Raw genomic sequence first — 21,235 nt, 5'->3', positions numbered from 1 at the left:
TTTAATTTTTTTTTTGGGCTCAGCCATCTTGGCCAAAGTTTAGATCTGTCTTTGTTCTTTTCTACCTGTGCTGACAGATCAAAGCACGAGCTTCTGTGCTGCTTTCTTGTGTTTTTCCATCTTGATTTCTAACACTTACATCATAATACAAATGGGAGAGCACCTGATTTGGATCTAACTTTGCTGCACGACCTTGACCAAAACATGCTTGGCTCAAGCTGAGGCTATATTTTAGTTCGCACACCTTTTGTTGAATTAAAAGTGTTTTGATTTGAGGTGAACTAGATTCTATCATTGTGCTTGAGCTTCAAACAAAGGAAACAAAGGAAACCTCATTTTTCATGATTGCGGCAGATGCTGGTGCAGGGGAAGTTGAGGCTGACTGAAGGATGAAGGAAGAACATCCAGATGAAGAACTGGTTGCTAATCGGCAACATGCCCCTCGTGAAAACTGTAAAAACAAACATTTCTGGCATGCCTCTCCCCCTGTAAAGCCAATCAGGTTCATCATGAATGGACGCAAACGACCAGAAAAGCGCAGCTTAATGGGGGACTTTTACAGATAATCATGTGACTCAATATTCCCCTCTCAGATTCCATAATGTGACTGACAGAGCAGCTATAGACAAATGTCAGGAATATTTTCTGGACTGATTCGGCCAACAACAAACGTATTAATCTCAGAGAAAAGATACGGAAGGAAGGAGGGATGCAGCCGGGGGCCCGGGCTCCGATTATGATAAATGTCACACTTTGAATCATATGTTTTTACTAAAATTATCTGACAGACCAAAGGAAGATTTATGAGCAGACTGAATATTTGTGTTGTCCCCCCTCCCCCACCCCACCGGCGTCGACGTGGATGCGCCCTGGCACAGTCAGCACCAATTCAAACACAGCTGGCCTGCTCAGGGAAATTCATCTACCTTCATTAGGAATGCCAAAGTGACTCTGAAGATGCAATTCATTAATCCTCGGCAGTGAACAGTGTTCTTCATATTGTTATGGAAAATCAATGTGATTGAGCTGGAGAGCTGCCAGCGCTGGCTTCTCCTGAGGAGCCGCGGAGCAAAGCTCTAATTCATGCGGGCAGCCTCTGCGAAATCCTGGGAAAAAAAACCTCAACGCGCAATCTTGGCGGAAGTTAAACGCTGCAGGAAGAAGAAAGGAAGCGATTCCACGTAAGGAGAGAGCGTTGGCAGCACAGGTGTCGGTCTGACAGAGTGTGAATGACGATGATAGATGTTAGCATGCAGCCTTCAAGTCCTCAGCTCAGGCAAATAAATGACCATAGCAGGAAGTAACTGGCGGTAATTTGACAGATTTCCATTTCACATGCAGTAATTCAACATATTCGTGCCGTGTACGGCAATATATCGGCATTTTGGGGAACCTGGATTGACCCGTTGATCAATAATTCAAATGAGTCATACAAAAATGGGGAAACAAAGGGATTCACACCACACCTGTACCAAAAAGATGGACACTTTTCTGTTTTTGATGTGAACTCAATGCGAAATGGAAACCATGGGGCAGCTAGCATGAAGCTTAGGGTGGAAAAGTATTTTTCAGGTTGATTTTTCATGTTGGAGAGGGTATTTATTATGTGTAAATAACATAATTCTGCCTCTCACAGTTTCATGTTATTATGAGTCACTATTTCAAAACTAAAGACCTAAATCGATAAATCTGTGAGCTTGCCAAAAGTGTGAATAAGGTCTTAAGACTTTCTTTTAAAAGATAATAGAGTGTTCTTAACTGCTTCTGACTAAACCTTCCCCAGGGGTTCAAGATACTGGTGCATGATGGTTGTAAATAAACAAACTTTAAAAAAAATAAAAATCAAATAAAGCAGGTTTGTCCAGTCTGGACCACTGTAGGGACGCTGCTGGCACCCAAGGACACGTGCTGCTCCAGCTGATATTCCAACTCACGTCAGTCCATCTGCATCTGATCCAACAGCATCTGATTAAATAGAAGGAGAGGAGCAGGGAGGGGAAGATGGAGGGGTGCTGATTCCATCCATCTTTAGTGCAGAAATCTCCCCCTGAAATGTGTTGCATGTTGAAGAAAGCTAAATGTAAATCCCCCCCTCCATTTAGCCAAAGCTAATGTTAGCGCGCTTACTGAGTAACTTAGCCAGTCAATGTGAGAGAAATTAATAAAAACTTGCGGTCTCTCTTCCAGGCAAAGATAGCACATGGACGGTTAATTAGTAATCTAAAGACTTGTCTAATGATGGAAGTATCTACTCTCATAAAAACCAATCAAATGTAGTATTTCTGTGTTTCACTTAAGTCCCAAACTGCATGATAAAAAAAAGAAAAGAATAAAACATAGTTTCGATGGCCATTGGGATTTTCAACTTATTAAGGACGGCAGCCTTTGGCCTGCTAGCATTATATCACTAGGTTATGAGTGTATGTTTAATTAGTGTTGAGAACTGACAGCCCCGCTGCTCCCGCATCCTTGATGTTCTCCGGTTGCCTTTGGCACCGTTGACCACATAATCATTGCTGGGCACATCGGGGACGCGGCTTGATTTTCAAAGCCTTTTGCTCCGATGATTCGCTGTGCATCCATGAGATTGATCACAGCGGTTTATCTGTGGCAACATGTGCTCCATCCCCCCCAGATTTGGGTGGCGGTTGCCTGCAGGGCTTGAGTCCTCGCCGCAGCTCCGGCTGAGAGTCGGAGGGACGGTGCGACGGCAATGGACTCATCAGAAAGTTGCCTGTGGCCCCCTTGTGATTAAAGCTGCGAGAGGCACAAAGAGCAATGGTGGGAGAGGAGAAAAGGGGGGAGAAAGGGAGCGACGGAGCTGCATCCCAACTCTCTTTTTATTGCTTCATCCAAACTAAGTATTTGAAGATTGCGACGCGCTCCGTGCAGAAGATGAAAAGATAAAACCTGAGATGGAATAAAACAAAACAAAGCAGACGAGAGGAGGGGGAAAGCGTCTCAACGGTGATCGCAGGACGAGTGGAATTTAAATAGAAAATAGATGTAGTGGCACTAAATCAAAGCGGGAGGTAGTTGGAGCAGTTTTTTGGTATTCAGAAGATGGTGCTATTTGCTTGAGTATGCATTGTATTCATGAATCTGTTTATGTGCAGCCCGCGGCGTTCGCAGCTGCCCTCTGCAGAAAGATTGTGTTTTGTCAATGTTGCTCGACGCGGCCAGGAGCCGCCGGAACAAATAGATGCACATTCTATATTAATTTGTTGCTTCTAAAAGCAAACAAGGCCGAAGGAGGAAAAAAGATCAATGTGATTCAACTCAAAATGTGGCTCCTGTTGGGAGGAAACTGTATGATGAAGTCGTCTGCGCTGCAGCGTCTGGGACCGTTGCTGCAACAAATCCTCTCTAGGAATACTTATTTCCGAGCAGGTCTTGAACGTCGCACCGGAGCTGATTATCGCTGGACGCTGCGAGACGCTGATTTCTAAGTGCAAGATGCAGGAATTTTAGTGGCATGCACGATAATGAAGGTCAACAAGCAAAATAAAACTGTCTTTTTAAAAAATATAAATAACTATTACGTCAGTAGAGCCGTTCTGAGTAGCAGAAATCAAAGAGAAGGCAGATGTAGAAGAGATTGGGGAGAGGTCACCCTGATAGCTCCATTGCCCTGATCTCTAATTCAACCAGCGTGTTCAGTCATGTTGCGGTGAAGGACTTGTAGAGACACCAATGAGGTTACATAGAGTCTGTTCTAACTCCCTGAGCATCAAATATTAATGCTCAGCGACACCCTGAACCACCCGTCGCTGACCCTACAGGTGCCCTCGCTGTGTCACTTTTGTCATGAAACAAGGGTGAAACCCCAAGCCGCGTTTCACGGTGAGATGGCCGATACAGTGGGGGGTTTAGAGATGTTTAATGGAGCTGTGAGGAACAAGTGGAGTTTATTTAAAACATGCGTTTGTAACACATCCACAGGCAGCAGCAGGCAAGCAGGCCATGGAGCAGAGCAAGCATAGCATCCAGGAGGTTTGGGGTGTGGCTCAGGATTTGAACTGGTGACCTTCCGGCCACCAGCTCACTCCTTTGACTTCTCAGGCTAAAATATGCATCTTAAGGAAAGTACATTTTTTTGCGTCACCTCAAACGCCCTTAAATTAAACAGCAACAAGACTCAGATTCTCCTCATCGGTTCATTCGTTCGTTTGTTTGTCACCCAGTGCCAACCGCTTCTCCATCGCAGTTCCACAGTCCCCCCCCCCCCCCCCCCTTCCCCCAGGTCAAGAGTCTGGGTTAATTTAAATTAAATCAAGTCATCTTTATTTATATAGCATCTCTTACAATCTCTAGGTGCTTTCCAGAATCCCAGGGCCTGACCCCCAACAAGCAACAGTGGCAAGGAAAAACTCCCCCTTAACAGGAAGAAATCTTGAGCAGGACCAGGCTCGTGTAGGGGGACCCTCCTGCTGGTGGCCGGCTGGGCAGAGAGAGAGGAGAAGGGGGAGGACAGGTAGAGGAGGGAAAAGACATAAATCATGCAAATACATTAATTCCAACAAACTGTCAGTATCAGAGCTGCGTGGGTCAGTGGGGTCAGGGTTAGGCTCAAGAACATTCTTGGGTCAGTGGGATGGGTTTCATGTTGGTAAGATCAAAGGAGCTCCCTTCTTTCTGTCCCACGGTCTCATCACCTCTTGTTTACTTTATTGCTGCCCCCCAAAAGTCCCTCAAGAAAACTCAAACGTCTCCAGAGCTGTTCTGCTTGTACCTTCACCATAACCCCCCCACAACACACACACACAGACAAACGAGCCACCCTTCAGCAGCTCCACTGGCCCAAGTCAGGATAGAAAATCCTTGTTTGTACATTTCTGTACATAAGACATCTCCACTCTACCCCCCTCCTCTACCCACCTCTCTGTTCCCTCTGCCCATCTCACCCCCCTGGGGGGTAGAGCCTTCAGCCACAGCTCTCCAGGCTCTGGAACCTTCTCTGTGGTTCTGTGTTATATTCTATAGCTACTGCTGACATCAACAGCATCCTTGAGTCATCTTTTTGTTGTCATTTCTTATTTGTCCTGACGTCTCTTTTCAACTTTATCAGGCGATAATTAAGAAGACAGTTCTCATAGGTAGGAACCTCTGACTTACAGTCGGTAGTTATCTTATTTTCCTTTCAATTTCTCACTTCTTAATAATTTCCTAGTGACGTACTTATATCCCGTACTTTTGCACCTAATAACTGTAAAATTATTCATTTATTCCAAGCAGTTTTCACTCCATCTATGAGGAGATTCATGTAAACTAGAGTGTGTAAAGGGTCCTCTGGGGGCTTCAGATTATTCAGTTCAACCCGTCGGTGTCCCCAGGAGAACTTTCCGCAGCCACCAAACTGCAGTAATGTAGCAGGACTCGAGCCTTATTGCTGCGGCACGTGTTCCATATGTACTGCAAACCAGTTGCTCCTGAGGGAAGAGAATTGCTATTGATTTCTTGCTTCAGAAATGGATTTTTCTCTCTGCTGACAACAACGTGACACATTCAAAAATATCAGAAGGAGCGAACATGAAGAGCAGTAATTCATATCGAATTCAACATCGAAACACCTCATTTTTCTTCTTAAATGGGATTGTGAGACATCAGCAGGACTCGGAGGTGCACTGGGGTTGCAGGGCTTTAGGTGGCAGCTGGGCGTGAGCGTGGACGGCACCAGCAGCAGCTTTTCCTAAAAGCTCGTTTACAGTAGAAATTCTGTCCTTCGACGGCACCGTAATTGCTATATTTTTCATCACTTGTGATGAAAGAAAATGGCAGATTTGTCAATACGAAGCAATTTAAGACATTAATCAAGGATTTTTGTTGTTGATCAGGTTCCGATTAGACGCGACAATTATGTTTGTTTCAATCAGGTTCTGCTTGTGTGTCGAAGGAACAGCCAACTTTTTCTCCCGTGACAGCTTTCAGAGTGGAAGTGAGTCTTCCTGATCGCACTCTTCCCCAAAAACTCATTTATGCTTTACAAGCTGGACTGGACCAGGCTAAACAAAGACAGGTCAACCTGCCAACAGGGGTCAGAGGACATATAGATCGGCTGCAGCCGTGAAGTTTTCCTTTGGTTCTGCTTTTATCCACCAAGCTATCAACAGGGGCATACCCTGCACCCGTGGACAGGTAATGGAGCCTCTCCAGGAGCCAATTAATCCTCCCAATTGTAGCTTTGAACCTGCACACATCCCGAAATCAGGATCCTGAGGAGCATCCTGTCCAGGACCGTAAATCCTGAGTTACCTGAAAATGAAAAAAGCCGATCTTTACGAAGAGGATGAGGATTTAGTGCCCCCACTTCTATTTTCTGTTTAAATTCCACCTGTCCTGCGATCACCGTTAAAAGGCTCTCAACGCTCCTGCACACCCAAACGTGCCGAGTTTGTCGAGTTCCATAACGAGCCTTTACAGCTTTGGAAAAGGTGCTCTGAAGCACTAATGGGGAGGCAACATTGGGGTTTGGGAGGGTGGGTCATACACTCAGCTATGAGAGGGGGAGAAAGGGAGTCGGGGGAGTCAGTCAGCTCTTATCTGTTGACTAATGATTCTCCATGTGTACCTGTGCAGCTCTGAGGATGGAAAACAGGAGCTGGAGGAAGCTGCTGGGCACAACGGGAAACAGCCGTTAAATCAAGGAATTCTTGCTGCATGTCTGGATCAAAACAAGCCTCAGAAGTGTGCACGCCAACTTGTGCGTGGCCTGTTACATCAACCACGGGAGGCAAACCTTAATTTTCTATAGTTTTTGAGTATGCCTGACAAAACATGGCAGCTTTGGAACCTCTAAAAGATCACAGTTGCTCCCCTATTACACCAGTTACTTCACAACTGTCCCTGTGGCCTCCGCGTTACTCAGCACCAGGGCACAGCTGAGAGCAGCTAACTCAGTTTACAGGCACGCCAACTGGATTTGACAGCAATTAGTGTGGCGGGTCTCTTCGCTTTGACAGCTTCAATATCTTTGCACAAAGTCGTGTAAATATGCACCACTTTAATGCAATTATGCAAAGCCGTCATGTACAGGACCTGTCCACATCTGACACATACGGCGCAATTAGAGGGGACACTAATGTGACTGATGTAGTCGCCGCTCAGGAAGTGGCGCCCCTTCTCCAAAATATGGGCCAATTTGATGCACCTCCACCTCTGCAGCAAGAGCACACCTGTCAAGTGGGGGAAAAAACGGAAAGTGCGGGATTAGAGCGTTTCGCCATGCTTTCTTCTTAATATATCCATCAGTGTGCAGGAGAGGTAATTCCTCCTGAAAGGTGGAACAAGAAAGTGGCTTTTACGCTTACGGAGAGCATTCTTCATAATGTTGATGGGAGGAAGTGAGATCAGAAGCAATTACCGTCGAGGAAGGAGAGGCTCTAAATCTCCTTGTTGGATTGTTGATTATCACAGCAACACAAAGCAGAAGAAAAAAAAGCAAAAGCCAAGCGAACAAAAAAAGCCTTGTTTGCTGTAGTTGTTCTGCAACCTCGCCTTTGTTTCCATTACCTGAGGCGCTTCGCAAATGCAGATTTCAGAGTTTCTTCGCATCTTATTGTGCCCCCATTCCTGGTTTTTTGCTCTTGATGTAAATGCTGCTAAAGCCCCCACCCCCCATCTTTTTCTCCCCTAATCTCCCACATGAAACCTGTTCAGGACTGTTGACGCCCTCTGCGGTTCAGATTGACAAGCGTTAAATAGCTCGGCGGCGGCTCCTATATGCTCTATTATCACAAGAGGACATATCGACGGTTCCTGTTTAATGCATCGAGACTCCTGTAGCGCGCTGTCTCTGGCCTTCATCTATGATTCATTTTTATTACCCATCATTCCCGGGACACAGGCCCCCCGAGGCTCCTACGAGGCGCGCAGGGGCGGGGCGGAAGTGGGCTGACACCTAATCTGCTCAATGGTGGTTATTTATTGGATGTCTGTGAACCCTGATTGAATGAAGAATGGGGCTCAGAGGAGATGGGGCGTCCCATATTCATCACTTGGAGGGGGGAAACTTCCCACATCCTGTCCTAAAAACACACCCTCTTTTTATATAATGCCCCTTTTTTTTGCCTCGGATACACCCCCACTACCCCGTCACCACGACACCGACACTTTAAGCTTCAGCTAACATACAGTGATTCCTCCACGCCGCCGTCTCCCTCTGCCCATGATCTGCCGGCGTGCCGTTGTACGGTCTCCCTTTTCTTGCCCTCCATCAGAATTAATCTGCCTCGGCGCTGCTCACAGGCCACGGCGGCATGGCCAGCGAAACCGCAGCACTACTGACAACAACAGAACTCTATTAATTCCTTCACCACGTCGGCTGCTGCTCCTGTGTAATATTTGTCTTAGCCTGGCGGGGTTTGGAAGAAAGGGGGGGGGGGGGGTGTATGCAAATTCTGGGGAATACCTTTCAGAATATCAGTGTTTAGAGATGCTTTTCCTCATGCAGGACCCTTTTTTCATAGGGGTGGATGTAGAGGTGTTTCCATCCTCAGTATTCGCTCTGATTTTTACTGTGTGTGCATTAAGGTGCCCTTCTGCATGCAGAGCACACAAGGTCGGGGCACCACACATGCGCTAACACATCACTGTTTATTCTGTCGGAGTCTGGCAGCATCAATCTGCAGACACCTACTGTATTCATTAACTGCTCTACATAATGTCCCCTCTTAACTACGGTAATCAGATGTGTGTCAAGCTTTTTCACCATTAATAGATGTTGGATTACAGTTTTTGTTCATTTCAAGCGCCTTGTTATATTACATTTAGCGTCAGGTGGTGGTAAACGCACGGACCAAATGAAAAAGTTACATGTTTACTGTGCAGCAGAAGGGCTGCTGTCGTGTTTAGATGTATTGTGGTAGCATAATTAGCCACAGCAGGGGTGCAAAAATGGTATTATCCTAATGGTTGTGGGGGAAAACCTGTCTTTAAAGACAAAATGGTTCAAATTTTGGAAAATCAGAGAGCCCCTAATAGCAGATGTGACTGAACGTGAGCTCACAAAATGACTTCAGTTGTTTCAAAAGTTTCAACTCAAGAGATTTCATCACTTACAAAGAAACTGCTGCCAATTTGTTTAGGTCCTTATTTAGTTTTTGGCCTTCACTTGGGAGTTCATGTCACGCATTAACTCCTGGCAGTCATTTCCTCAGACTAACAAATACAGACATGCCCATGGATTCCTGTTATGGGGTAAATGTTTGCTCATTCGTGGCTCTTAAAATGACTTTATGACAGTCTGTCTGAACCTTAACATCCAGCCAGTGAACATCCTGCAAATACTGAGAGCCAAACTACATCCAGCACTAAAAAATGCTCTTTCTGTAGAGTCTTTGCCTCACATTCCTGATAGTCATCATTAGCTCTCCATGAGGAGCTCTAAGAGCACACACCTGGAGGAACCAGGAGGACAGAAACAATGCAAAGTCCAAGTGGTGACAGGTGAAAAGAGTCTTTGCAGGTTTTCTGACAGAGTAGTGCAGGGATGGTGTCTCCTCCAAGGTGGCTCCTCACACCTCTCAGTGCCAGATTAATAAATAATCTGGGAAAATATAGCATCATTGTGGGGGCTTTCGGGACACCTGACTGTGAAGCTGGAGCTGCATTTGCAATCTATCTCTTTAAAAATGAATATGCTGAAGAGCGGGGGTGCCATTAGCTGTCCTTTGCCTTCCCGCTCCACCTTGTTCTATGGCCTCATGCACTCAAGCTAAGTGTTTCACACACTCGATTGTACCAAATGCAGCAATCTGTGTGAGTGTTTGTGTCTCCTTGGACGAGTTCAAGAAGTCAAAGTGTCAAAAGAGGAGAAAGTGTGTTGAACTTTCTGCTGGAATTGACGATTTGGTAGCATTTCCCCGCCAAAACTCAGTTGACTAATGTGATCTTTGAGCATAAAGTAAACAGCTCACTAACAGACAGTGTAATGCGCATTTTTTATTCTGTGTTGGTGGGGAAAAGGGCACATCTGGCAGCCTGTAACAATAAAGGTTTTCCAACAGTTCTGACTGATATAAATATTGAGCTTACGTACTTTGATCGGAACGATGTCCATTAACCAGTGTGAAAAGCCGCTAACAATAGGCTTCTGTCAAACAAGCAAGAATAGAAATGTCACTCCTGTCAGGGATGATACTGACCACAGTTCTCGCTCCATCTCTCACTGGCTGCCTTTCTGTCTGGCTCTTGGCAGAAATTCACTTTGACGATTTGAAAGGAAGACCATTTCTTCCATTATTCAAATATTTCAGAGCTTGATTTTCACTGGGAGACTCAAACACCCCCTTTTCCCCTCAGCAGTGGCCTTGCCCTGATGTGGGAAACCAGCGCCTAGAAAGCACTGAAACATTTATGCTGGATTATTTCTACTTCAAGGACTTGCCTCTTTTTCCTCTTATTACAGTCCTGATGCAACTTTGTGCAAATTTGCCGATCAATAATTCATTAATTGAAATAAACTCCGTGTGGACTTTATGATCTCATGTTAAAGATTTATGACAATGTATGTTGCGTACATTGCATTATGGGATGTGGAGTCAGACCGGTGGGGAGCAGAAAGATATATGATTTTATGTTATTTTTAAATCTAGTTCCTGTTAAAGGGAAGCAGCCAGCGGTGCTTGATGGCGTACCAGAACGCATATCACAGTACTGTTTTCCTTTTTCAGAGTAACATGATTAGTCTTGGGTGCCCCAGAGAGCTGACTTAGAGATTTGTTGTATTTTTTCCAGCTCATTCTGTATGATTATTACCTTAGGGCTGATTAGAAAGGTCTCCTTTCCCCTTCTTTAACTATTACACGTGAAATGTGCTTTGAATTCATAGCAGAAAGATGGGAACACAAAATTAATTCACCACTTGTATATTTGTGAAATGTATTAACACGTCGGTGTGTGAATTGCTAGTTGGGAAAAGGGGAAAATGTGTTCTGTAATCTTAACAAATCAAATGTGATCTTTCTAGAAACAACACCGAAAGCAGGCGTATGCTAGCGCGATTAATCAGCATTGAAAAAACACCAGATTTATTTTGAAAACCCGACTTTGGCGGTTCCTGAAATTTCATCTCTAATCATCCAATCGGCAAACTAGCCGCAAGGTTGCTACAATAAACCGTGGAGCCTCACGCTGCGAAGAGTGGAGCTACCAGAAATATACGTCGGCAAATCTTAAATCACAGCAAGAACTCAAGAAGGATTTTGGTGCCCAACTTGCTGACTTGAGGTTATCAAAAATAAAGGCTTTATTAATATTAATAATTTTTCACACATACACACCCGCTGTTGCTCACATTTGATTTATAATATAGCCAGAGGGTGTAGTCATCGGGGGTCTGAGCAGCTGCAAAGCTTAAGAATTTGTGCTTTTTAATGAAGAACGCGGGGAATTGTTTTATTCAGCTCAGGTTAAGAGAAAGAAAGACAGGAGTTATTTATGCATGACTTTGTAAACTGCTGATACCTTTGATAATTATGTGAGCCGATGTGTCATTAAAGATGAGCTGTGTTGCGGTTTTAGCACCCCCTAGTGGTTCAGTTATAGAGAATTGTTTTTCCCTCTAAACAAGTTAATGTTTGGCTCCTTTTGTAATGCGCTACTTGTTCTTGATTTGGCGAGGCAGCTCGATCAGCATGTGATTGTTGGACAGATGTCAGTCCAAACTCCCTCTCATTGGTTTAAAGAGAGCATTTTTTCGGTCAGGCTGCAGGTCTTGCGTTGATGGATGGAGTCTGAATTTGGAAAATATCTGTATCCTTTAAAAAATACAAATGAACAAAAAAAATCAGGTTTTCTGACTTCATGGTGCCAAGAAACCCAGTCTGGCAAATCAATAAATGTTTAAAAGTGAGTGTAGAACAACAGTGTGTAGGCTGATTGCAGATGAAGTTGATGCAGCAGCAGCAGTTCCAACCACCCACACTTACACGTCTTGGCTGCATTAAAAACACTGGAACACTGAATGGAAAGTCTCCTAATGTGGGTTATAAAAAGAACCGTGATTAGCTCAATGACACAATGCCTGCTCTACTGCTTTCCATTGTCATGCAGCACAACAACACTCCTACTGCTCTCTACATTGCACAAAAGAGTCTTAATAATAATAATAATCATCATATAAAATGAAAAAGACTGTATAAAGAAAGTGTGACAGTCATTTGGTAGCAATGCTTCAGTGGAAAATAGACAACATTGGTTGTGTTTTGGAAATCGTTACTGTATGTGTGGAAGTGTAAACGGCATTATCTGATTATTGTACTGTAATCTGCTTAATTCGATTACTTAGAAATTAATTATTTGCTTGATATACAGTATTATTTGTTCCTATGTTTGGCAATTAAATGCAACAACAATTATACCAGCTGCTTAACAGGCACTGAAATTGATTTTTCCGGATGCACGAGCAGGATTCTGTGTAATACCGAAGCAGCTGAAGGCATCTCGGTCCTCCCTAATATTTGTACGTTATCTGTGTCGTAACAGAGCCGTTGGTCTTTGATCGCATCCTGCTGTGACAACGATGAGTGCAGGTTTCCAGCCAAGAGTGCTTCAGAAGACCTCACATAAAGGAGTTTCCAAACATTCGAACATTCAGTCTGTTATCGGTGGCAAATTCATGCTCAGATGCTGTTGTGTTGTTTTCACCACTGTTTGTTCTGTGTGCGTGTGTGTGTGGGATGTGTCATCTTGTACACAGTACATAGTGAGGACCAGAGTATAAATTTCATTCGCAAAGCGAGGACATTCTGTCAAGTTTGATGGGCCTCACAACGTCAAATGTCTGTTTGGTGGTTTAGAGCTGGTTTTAGGGGTCAGGGGAAGGGCAGGGTAACAGAGGGGTTTTACTCGTGATGATGAGGGTTGTGAACGATCGTTAGGCTATGGAATGGATTTTGTCAATAACAGTCCTTACAAAGTCATAAAAACGAGCGTGTGTGTTGCAGGAAGTCCTTGAATTTTAGGTTATTAGATGAATCGTTTCTTCGGATCTGTCCTCTTTTTCAGAGCCGGGTAAATATTTCAGTGAAGGGTGCAGTTTATCACGGCGCGCCATGAAGACATTTCAGTTTGCAGAACCGTATTTACAGTGAGGTGTACAGAGGAAATCCTGTCCACACAAACATTACATACATAACATCAAACAGACGTGGCTTTTTATGATGAAGGTATTGGGCCATAAATGTCACCGTTTATATATCCGCGTTGTTGATTTCCGAGATGTTGTGGACACTTTGCGGAGGATCCATTTTACTGCGGTTTCCTGGAGCTGTGGATGAAATATACTATCTTTTCTAATTGGAAACGTAAATGAGCACATAAGTTTCACGTTTTGCATGTCTTCACTTTTCACAGCCCTCTGAAAATGTTTCAAATTGAACCCACACTGCACACCAACATGTATAAAAGTAAAGGTGAAAAAGCAGCTGCTATGATGCATACGGAGACATTTAATGCCTGACAGACTTTTCCAAGGCTGTCACTCTTACAGACTAATCGGATCATTGTGTGGAAAATAAGATGGTCGCTCGCAGAGAGACTCTGGTGCACAGACCATCAAAGATGCCAAATACATACTGAAATCTGACAAAAAAGTAGAATATTTAGAAACACATCCAAAGCATCTGGTTATCTGGAGTGAAACCAAAATCTTTGTTTTTATAGCACCAAACATCACCGTGTACAGTACGATTGGCTATGTGTTGCTAATCGAGTTTATTACAATTTAGACAGGATGGCCCCTGTAATGAAATCTGACCAACAGAAAGGTCAACGTCCCTGCCGTCAGTGCTTTTCAGGATGTTCTCTGCAGTGACATGACGGCCACGAGCAGCATGAAACCAGCTCGGTCTCCTCTTAAAACAGAACCCTTTTCCCAAACAGCTCACATTATGTATGTCGCACATTAAGAAAAACGAACGAGTTCAACACTATCGACCGTCCTTCAACAACATCAGTAGGCAGTTTTGCTCGTCATCTGAATCATTTATTAAAAAAGTCAAAAGTCAGGGTTCTGACCACTGTTCTTCCCTGTTGAGTTTAAGCCCATTGATTAAAACATGGGTGTCCAAAAATGCCAAATGAAGACTTAGCTTCATTAGACATTAAATTAAAAAAGAAGCGCCGCCATTGGTAAAGGGTTTTTCAGTATAATTCAAATGGTTAAGTAATTAAGCCGAGAGAAACTCTTGAGTGTAACTCGGAAGAATTTTCCATTGACAAGTATACTCAAGTGACCCAATTAAAAGTGCGGCTTTAACGGTTATATCAGCTTTGTAAAGAAGATGAACCTGGCGGTCCGACTTTGTACCCTCAGCTCTGTTGACTGAATTAAGGCCATTCTTGGTGCGCGCCTCAGCTGGAGTTGGGAGTCAAGGTCATGTCAATGACAGATTACTTGGTGCACTTATTCCTAAATTTAGCCCTTTTATCATTTTAAATCACCGCCTTAAGACTCTGAATTGAGAAAACAGCAAGAGTCTCATTTCCTAAACCATCTGAGCATAATAAGTACGAGCTGTCCGATGGCATTTATGTGTCGATCTGCTAGAGTGCAGAGATGGAGTGCAGGCGCGGCGAAGAAGCCATTATTTCAGACCCCTACAGTTCCAGAGAATTGCAAAGGTGCCTCTCTACATACCTCAGCATATTTCCTCCAGCTGCATTATCATAAAAGTGTGTTCCAGCACCCTGGCGTTGAGACGCTGTTTCACCGATGTCTGTACAAAACTGTTTTACACTCAATGATCCAATAGTTGACCGTTTACATAAACCTTCGCCATCTGCATTGATTCAATTATTGTTTCTTGGACCAGAGTTACTTACTTTTATGACAAACAGTGTTGTTTATTATCCTGTTATGGATGAAAATGCAGACTTTGATTGTGTCAGACTGGGGACCCACTGACAGCCCCCCTGTTGCGCTGCCTCTCATCACATATTCTGGCTGCAACCCAGCGAGCACAAAGCACAGCCAATACTAAACCGGACTGTGAAAGGCAATAAATCTCTATTCCAGCAGGGGGCGGTAGTTTCTTCCCACTAGAACTCAACCTAACACTAAAATGAGTCAATCAGGGACATTAGCAGATAGATGGCCCGCCCTTTTAATTGACCTTGGCGTAAGGGCAGCATATCCACACACGGAAAACACGGCATTCATCGACCTGCAGGTTGCTTACCTTTAAATATAAATGTTGCTTACCTGTAAAAGGGCTTAAAGGGGCAACAGTACTTACACCAATATCAGGTGTGCATTTCTCCAAAAGATATTAGAAGCTAGTTCAATTACGAGCCTCTTATACGCCATGAGGTCTGAGTGCATGAACAAAAGCAAAGAAGGCAGTGGTGTGTTCTCTTTGGCAGCACTTTCAGTACTGATCCAGTCTTTCTTTGTTCTGTCCTCGTCCCATTTGCAGTCCTCACACCAGTGCATCCTTCATGTTACTAATGACACGCCTAGCTGAGACGAGGGTACTTAGCTGCACCTGGCATTTGGCACTCTATCATTAGACAAGCACGCCTCAAAAAAGTGAAAGCTCCAAGGAGCAGAATAATTACACAAACAAATTCTTCACGCTGTTAATGAGCTTGGTCCGATGTCGGACTTAAGTTGTCGCCGTGGCGTGTTTGGAAAAGTACAACCTCCTGGTGTCAGGTGATGGACAACCTTAGCACGCCGCCGAGGACGCCAGCCAACTTGTTTTGTGAAAACACGCCTGACTCTTCATAACCAGCCGCTCAGCAGGTCTGACATTTGGTGGGAGCCTAAAAGCCGACTTCATCAAAGTACCGATGAGTTTATCTAACTGTAAAAATACAACCTGCTTGGTTTTAATGGGGTTTCAGAAGCTGGGGTGGGAAAATACAGCGCAGAGGGTTTAGTTCTAAGGATTTATAAGACTAAAACCAGATTGCAAAGTTCATATTTGAAGGCTGTGTACAGAAACGGTCCCTACCGCTGCTCTTTTGTAGCAGTTTCCCCAGGACCACAGACACCACAGGGGCATTTCCACATCAGTTCTTCCAGCCTTGATATTTCGCTTTACCTTTCCTCTGATGTTCCTCCTCTGTCCGCTGGAACATCAACATCTGTCACATCGCTTCTCTTCTGATTCTTGTCTGCCTGGTTTAGCAGACAGAGCATCTAACTCTGGAACTATAGAGATTTCTAATAACTTTCTGTCAAAGCTGCCAGTGATGACAGGAAGGAGAAACCACGAGGACATGTCTACACCACAAAGTCCAAGCCAATGTTCCATTGTGTGCAAATGAAACAGATATGCAGTCTGCTTCTCTACAAACCACCAAGGCTGATGTCTTGATCTGAGAATCATCACCAGGTTTACAGTAGCTGTGGCATGTGTGTTCATTAGTTTCTGTGGAAACCACAGACACACTATTCCTGAAATAGCCCGAAATGAATATGCGCTCGGGCTGGCAGGTAATTCTCTCTGCATCAGGGCACGTTCAAGCGTCATTGTGACTGGCAGCCCTGGAACACTTTGTCCCGTCCACCTCTGTCATTATGAATTCAGAGCCGGAGCTGCTGAGCCAGTGTTATGATAATGAACCCCCGCTGATACACAAAATTGGTTTTGACAACAGGCTGGCTTTTAGCTTCACCACCCTGAGATCTAAGATTTAACATACACAAATCACTGAACCGCTCTCCTCTGCTAAGAGTTGTAGAGATAGAGAGAGACAGGAAGAGAGAGAGTGTGTGTGTGTGTCTGCATTGGGGGAATAACTGGAGTGATTCCTCAAAGATGTGAGCGGCCAAGAAAATTCATAAAACACTGTCATTTTTTTCCTTTTCCCCTGACACACATGCCTGCATGCCTCTCCCTGAGGAACTCCCCTCGAGTTGAGGGAAATGTGCCCTTGACAGTCCAAACGTCACCTACGATTTTGTCACTCAGTGGGCAAAATATATCACGGCGCTCCAGACCTCTAGGATGCAAATAACGAGGGGCTAGCCTGCTGTCCTGACAACTCTGAAATCTGGCGAGATTTACAAGCTATTCAACAACTTTCACAGAGAGATGGCAGAGTTTCAAGGGGACATTCGTTACTTTGGGCTCATTTAATTAATTTCTTCTGTTATTTGGCACTCGGGGGAATTCGGAATGACAATTAGCTCGGTCCTGTTGCAAGTACGGTGAATTACTTGCGTTGTAAAGCAACAAACCGCTGGAAAGTGACAGCAACGCCTCTCGAGTGCATGTACTGTTGAGCTGATGTCGATTGTCTGCTCGGCTGACTGTCGGCCAATCAAAAGATTTGTTTCTAATTGGAGGGAAAAAAAACAACCTGTGAGAGGACATCAGTAATGGACTCACATTTTCCTAATCTCCTGTGATGGATTCAGGCCATGATTTTCATTTAGTCTAGAGGAGATAACCAAACTGTCAGCTGTGCTGCTGTTTGGCTTTAATCTCCGCCTGCAGCCAATAATCACCCTGCAACCCGCAACCCTTTTGTCAATTGTTAATCTTGTATTGAAGACGTTTGGAAGCCAGGACGGAATTCTGCATCCCTGGGTAATCCAGGAGGCCACTAAAGAGAGGAAAATTGAATTCATTACTAAATTTGACATGATTAAAGAGCCGAGTGAACAGAGTTCTCAGAACAATTTGTGGAATCACTTGAAGGAATAGTATTTGCATGCTCTGAACGGGTCTTATTTACAGGAGTAGACTACAGTGAGATGGTGGGAGTTAATTTGTGTTCTCCTTTCCGTCTATTTATAATGGTTTTGAATGGCACGTCCTTAGGCTCTGTCAAACGATGGATTGAAATAAATAAACGCAAATTGCTGAAAAATAAAAATAACAGTCATGTCCATAGGGGAAACATCAAACCACACAAATCAAGTGCTTCAGGTAAGATAAGAAGATTTGGAAGCTTAAATGAATCGCCATTAAATTGCTGGGAGGTTGCAGGAAGTTTGTAGGTGATTACTGGATAGAAGTCCAGAGTTCAAATGAAAAATCTTGAATAACTTCTCATTTGCTATTTGCCTTCACTGCTGAGTCCAGTGCGGGGTGTGCTGAGGCATGCTCAAACAAAGAAAAGGCAAAGGAGCCTGATTAAAGTTTATCTTTCGGGGCAGTAAGTCTGCTGGCATTCATTACTGCTTGGCAGATTGTAAATGGTCTGTGTGAAAGATATTATGCAAGCTCACACCCGTATGTTAAAGAGAATGATTTAATCACGCTGCTCGACCACGCGCCGACCTATTTGTCACTGAGCGTGTCGGTGATCAGTCCCACACAAGCAAGGCAGCATCTAGCATTGACGAGCGACACAACGTAACCCTAACACACGCGGATGCTGTCGGGATCAGGCCTCACGCTCGGCTACGTTTGCGTGGTTTATTCATGAAAGGTTATCAAAATGCGCAAGCAGCAGCCCTGTGGCCGGCTCACAAAAAGAGACAAAAGGCAAAGAGAAAACCTCATAATGAACTTTCAACGGGTCTTATAAGTATTCAGATTTGATGGGGATATGTTGGAAATTGGTTCTAGCTTGATCTGGGTGGTATCAGTGAGATCTCAGCCTCTGTAGATGAAAATGTAAATGCATGAAAAGAAAAAACCTGCTACCATCTACTCTGCAACAAACAAAAATCCCACAACTACGGCAGTCAGCGTAGGAGGAAAGGGTAAAGCTGAACAGCATCCAGTATTGTTAAGGGATTTCTGCAAATGCGTTTTAATTATGCATATTTTCTATCCCACGTTGAGTCTGTCTCCGCAAACCCGAAACTTTGTGATCCGAACCATCGGCACTGGAGCCACGAGACCCTGATGCAGACCTGAGATTTCAGGTTTGATCATGTTGAAGAGACACCAGATCTAGACTGCAAACACTGATAATTAAACAGTAGAAACACCTCAGGCCTAAACAATGAAAAATACAGCAGCAACCACGATCAGTAATGCTACCAAAGAGTGAACACCAGAAGTATGAAGCAGGAGGAAAATGACTTTGCACCTGTTGCACAAAAGAGACAAAGACAATTAACTGAACATCTTTACAGGTTGCAAACAGCCGGTCATACAGACGGTCAACCGCAGAGACACAACAGACACACAACCTAGCGCTTCACTTCCTGAGAATGTCAGCTTTAGGAGTCTGAGATGGCAGCAAACGTCCTGCAGCGTGGTCACACAAAGAATCCACCTGCAGTAAACACATCACAGAAATTCGCAGTCGGGGAGCCGGAGTCCCACGGGGTCGATAGCTATTTGCGCGGGAACCCGACAGTATTAGATTTGAAATGAATCGTTTTAGGTTTTCGCAAATGCACTTGTGCATTGTTCTTTGGGAAAAAAAAATGTGACAGAACTTCTACCCTGAACTGGCTGCTTTTGATTAGCCGCACCGTCTGAGAGAGGAGAGCTTCCAGAGTACAGCTGCTCAATAAAATCTCATTTTTCCCGGGAACGTAATGTTGAAGTTTACCTCACACTCGGGCAGTCACGCTCGCCCAAAGATTTCTGTAATACAATTCTGGTAGAAGCACAGCATATCACATTTGGAGAAAGAGCTTATGAATGGCTTTCAAATGGAATTCAGAGTCGAACTTTCATGTCTTTTTTGGCTCCTTCCTTTTTCTTTTTTTTTTAACTGGAGACCACCTGCGATTATTCTTGTGTGTGGGAACACAATACCCTGCAGCAGTTCAATGCAGTGTAGAAACAACAACCCCCACTAGCTCCCCCTGGCTTTATGGAGAGGAAGTTCAGCAAAGGCTGAAGTAAACAATGACAACTGCATAATAATACACATCAGAGGAAGGAATTGTTTTGTTTTTTCTTTTTTTTTTACCATGATCACGCCATTTGGTCCATGGTATCAGTTGGGCATCAAGTGGGAGATAAATGTAATCAGGATCAAGATATTGCAGAATAAATGCTTAGCTAGCCTATACTCCTTCAACCAAATTAATATCACACTGGTCAAAGTATGAGAAAATCATTTGTGAAGAAGTCATGTTAAAAAAAGGACTAAAAGAATCAACTTTTGTATCTTTAGTCTTTTGGAATAAAAGTGCTTTTATTGGACAGTTTTACTTAAAGTATATAAAATGTACAAACTATATAAAATGTTAACATTCCTGTCCAGATTGTCCTCATCTTCAAACTTTTTCTATCTTTGTTTGAGTTGTTTCAGCTTTTTGAAACTCCACAAGTTAAAAATTCCTCCAGGCTGAGTATTAGATGTGAAGGTGACCTCGAAAAATACCAATGTGATTGGCTTTGGAATAGAATCTTGGATTAATTGTGCTTGGTCCAGAGGAAGGTACCAATTTAGAGCTCAGATAAGTAACCAAAATTATATCTTTATAGATTTTTACTCCGCACAGATGCCTCATAGCAAGGACGTTCTGGGTTTGATTCCAAGCTTCATGTGGAGGTTGGATCTTCTCTTTGTGTCTCTGTGGGATTTTTTTATTTTTGCTCTTTGTCCTCTCACAATTTTAGATCAAGAATTAGGTTTGACTGGATGTGACCCCCTGATCAGGGTATTACTGCCTCTCTCCCAGTGACAGTTGGGAAAATCTCCAGCTCGCCCAGTGACCCTGGTTGGTTGGCTGACTGGCTGGATGAATGGATAGATAGATGGGTGGTCAAGAACTATCTTGGCAACATGCAACAAGTGGCCTTCCAATACTGAAACGATATCCTGGAATTGGTCCCAATGTGGTCTAAATATGACGTGACAAATGTGAATTATTATGAATGGTACCATATTGAAAAGGAGACTGCTCTCAGTCATAATAAGGAAGCGAGAACTGGACTAAAACACATCCTGGACACCCTGCCTGGAGAACATTGGTTCTATGATCAAGCCCATTTGTTTTTAACAGTAGAATTAACCTTGAAAACCAGAAACAAACACTCGTGCAGGTCTCATGTAGCTCACCTTGTTGCGCCTAGACAGCTGCCTGAGACTGAGAACAAGCTTTGGTGTCTTCCTCAATCTCCTGTAGGAACCAACGTACAGTGCCAGAATTTGAATCAGTCCATGAATATGAAAAGATTCGGTTGGAGTTTCCATACGGTAAAGCAGCTTGTCACTCACGACGTCAGAATCAACTTTTGCCCCTCGCAAGCCCCCAAATACAAAATTCAGGGCTTGTGATGAATCTGGCAGGCTGGGCTGGCTGACAGCTGTGTGGGGCTCCAGAAGAACGACCTGCTAAGTGTGTGTGTACATGTACCGAGGA

Source organism: Takifugu flavidus, chromosome 9, assembly GCF_003711565.1.
Source record: "Takifugu flavidus isolate HTHZ2018 chromosome 9, ASM371156v2, whole genome shotgun sequence".
Taxonomy (NCBI): Eukaryota; Metazoa; Chordata; class Actinopteri; order Tetraodontiformes; family Tetraodontidae; genus Takifugu; species Takifugu flavidus.
The sequence above is the reverse complement of the archived record's forward strand: the minus strand, read 5'-3'. Positions refer to the sequence as shown.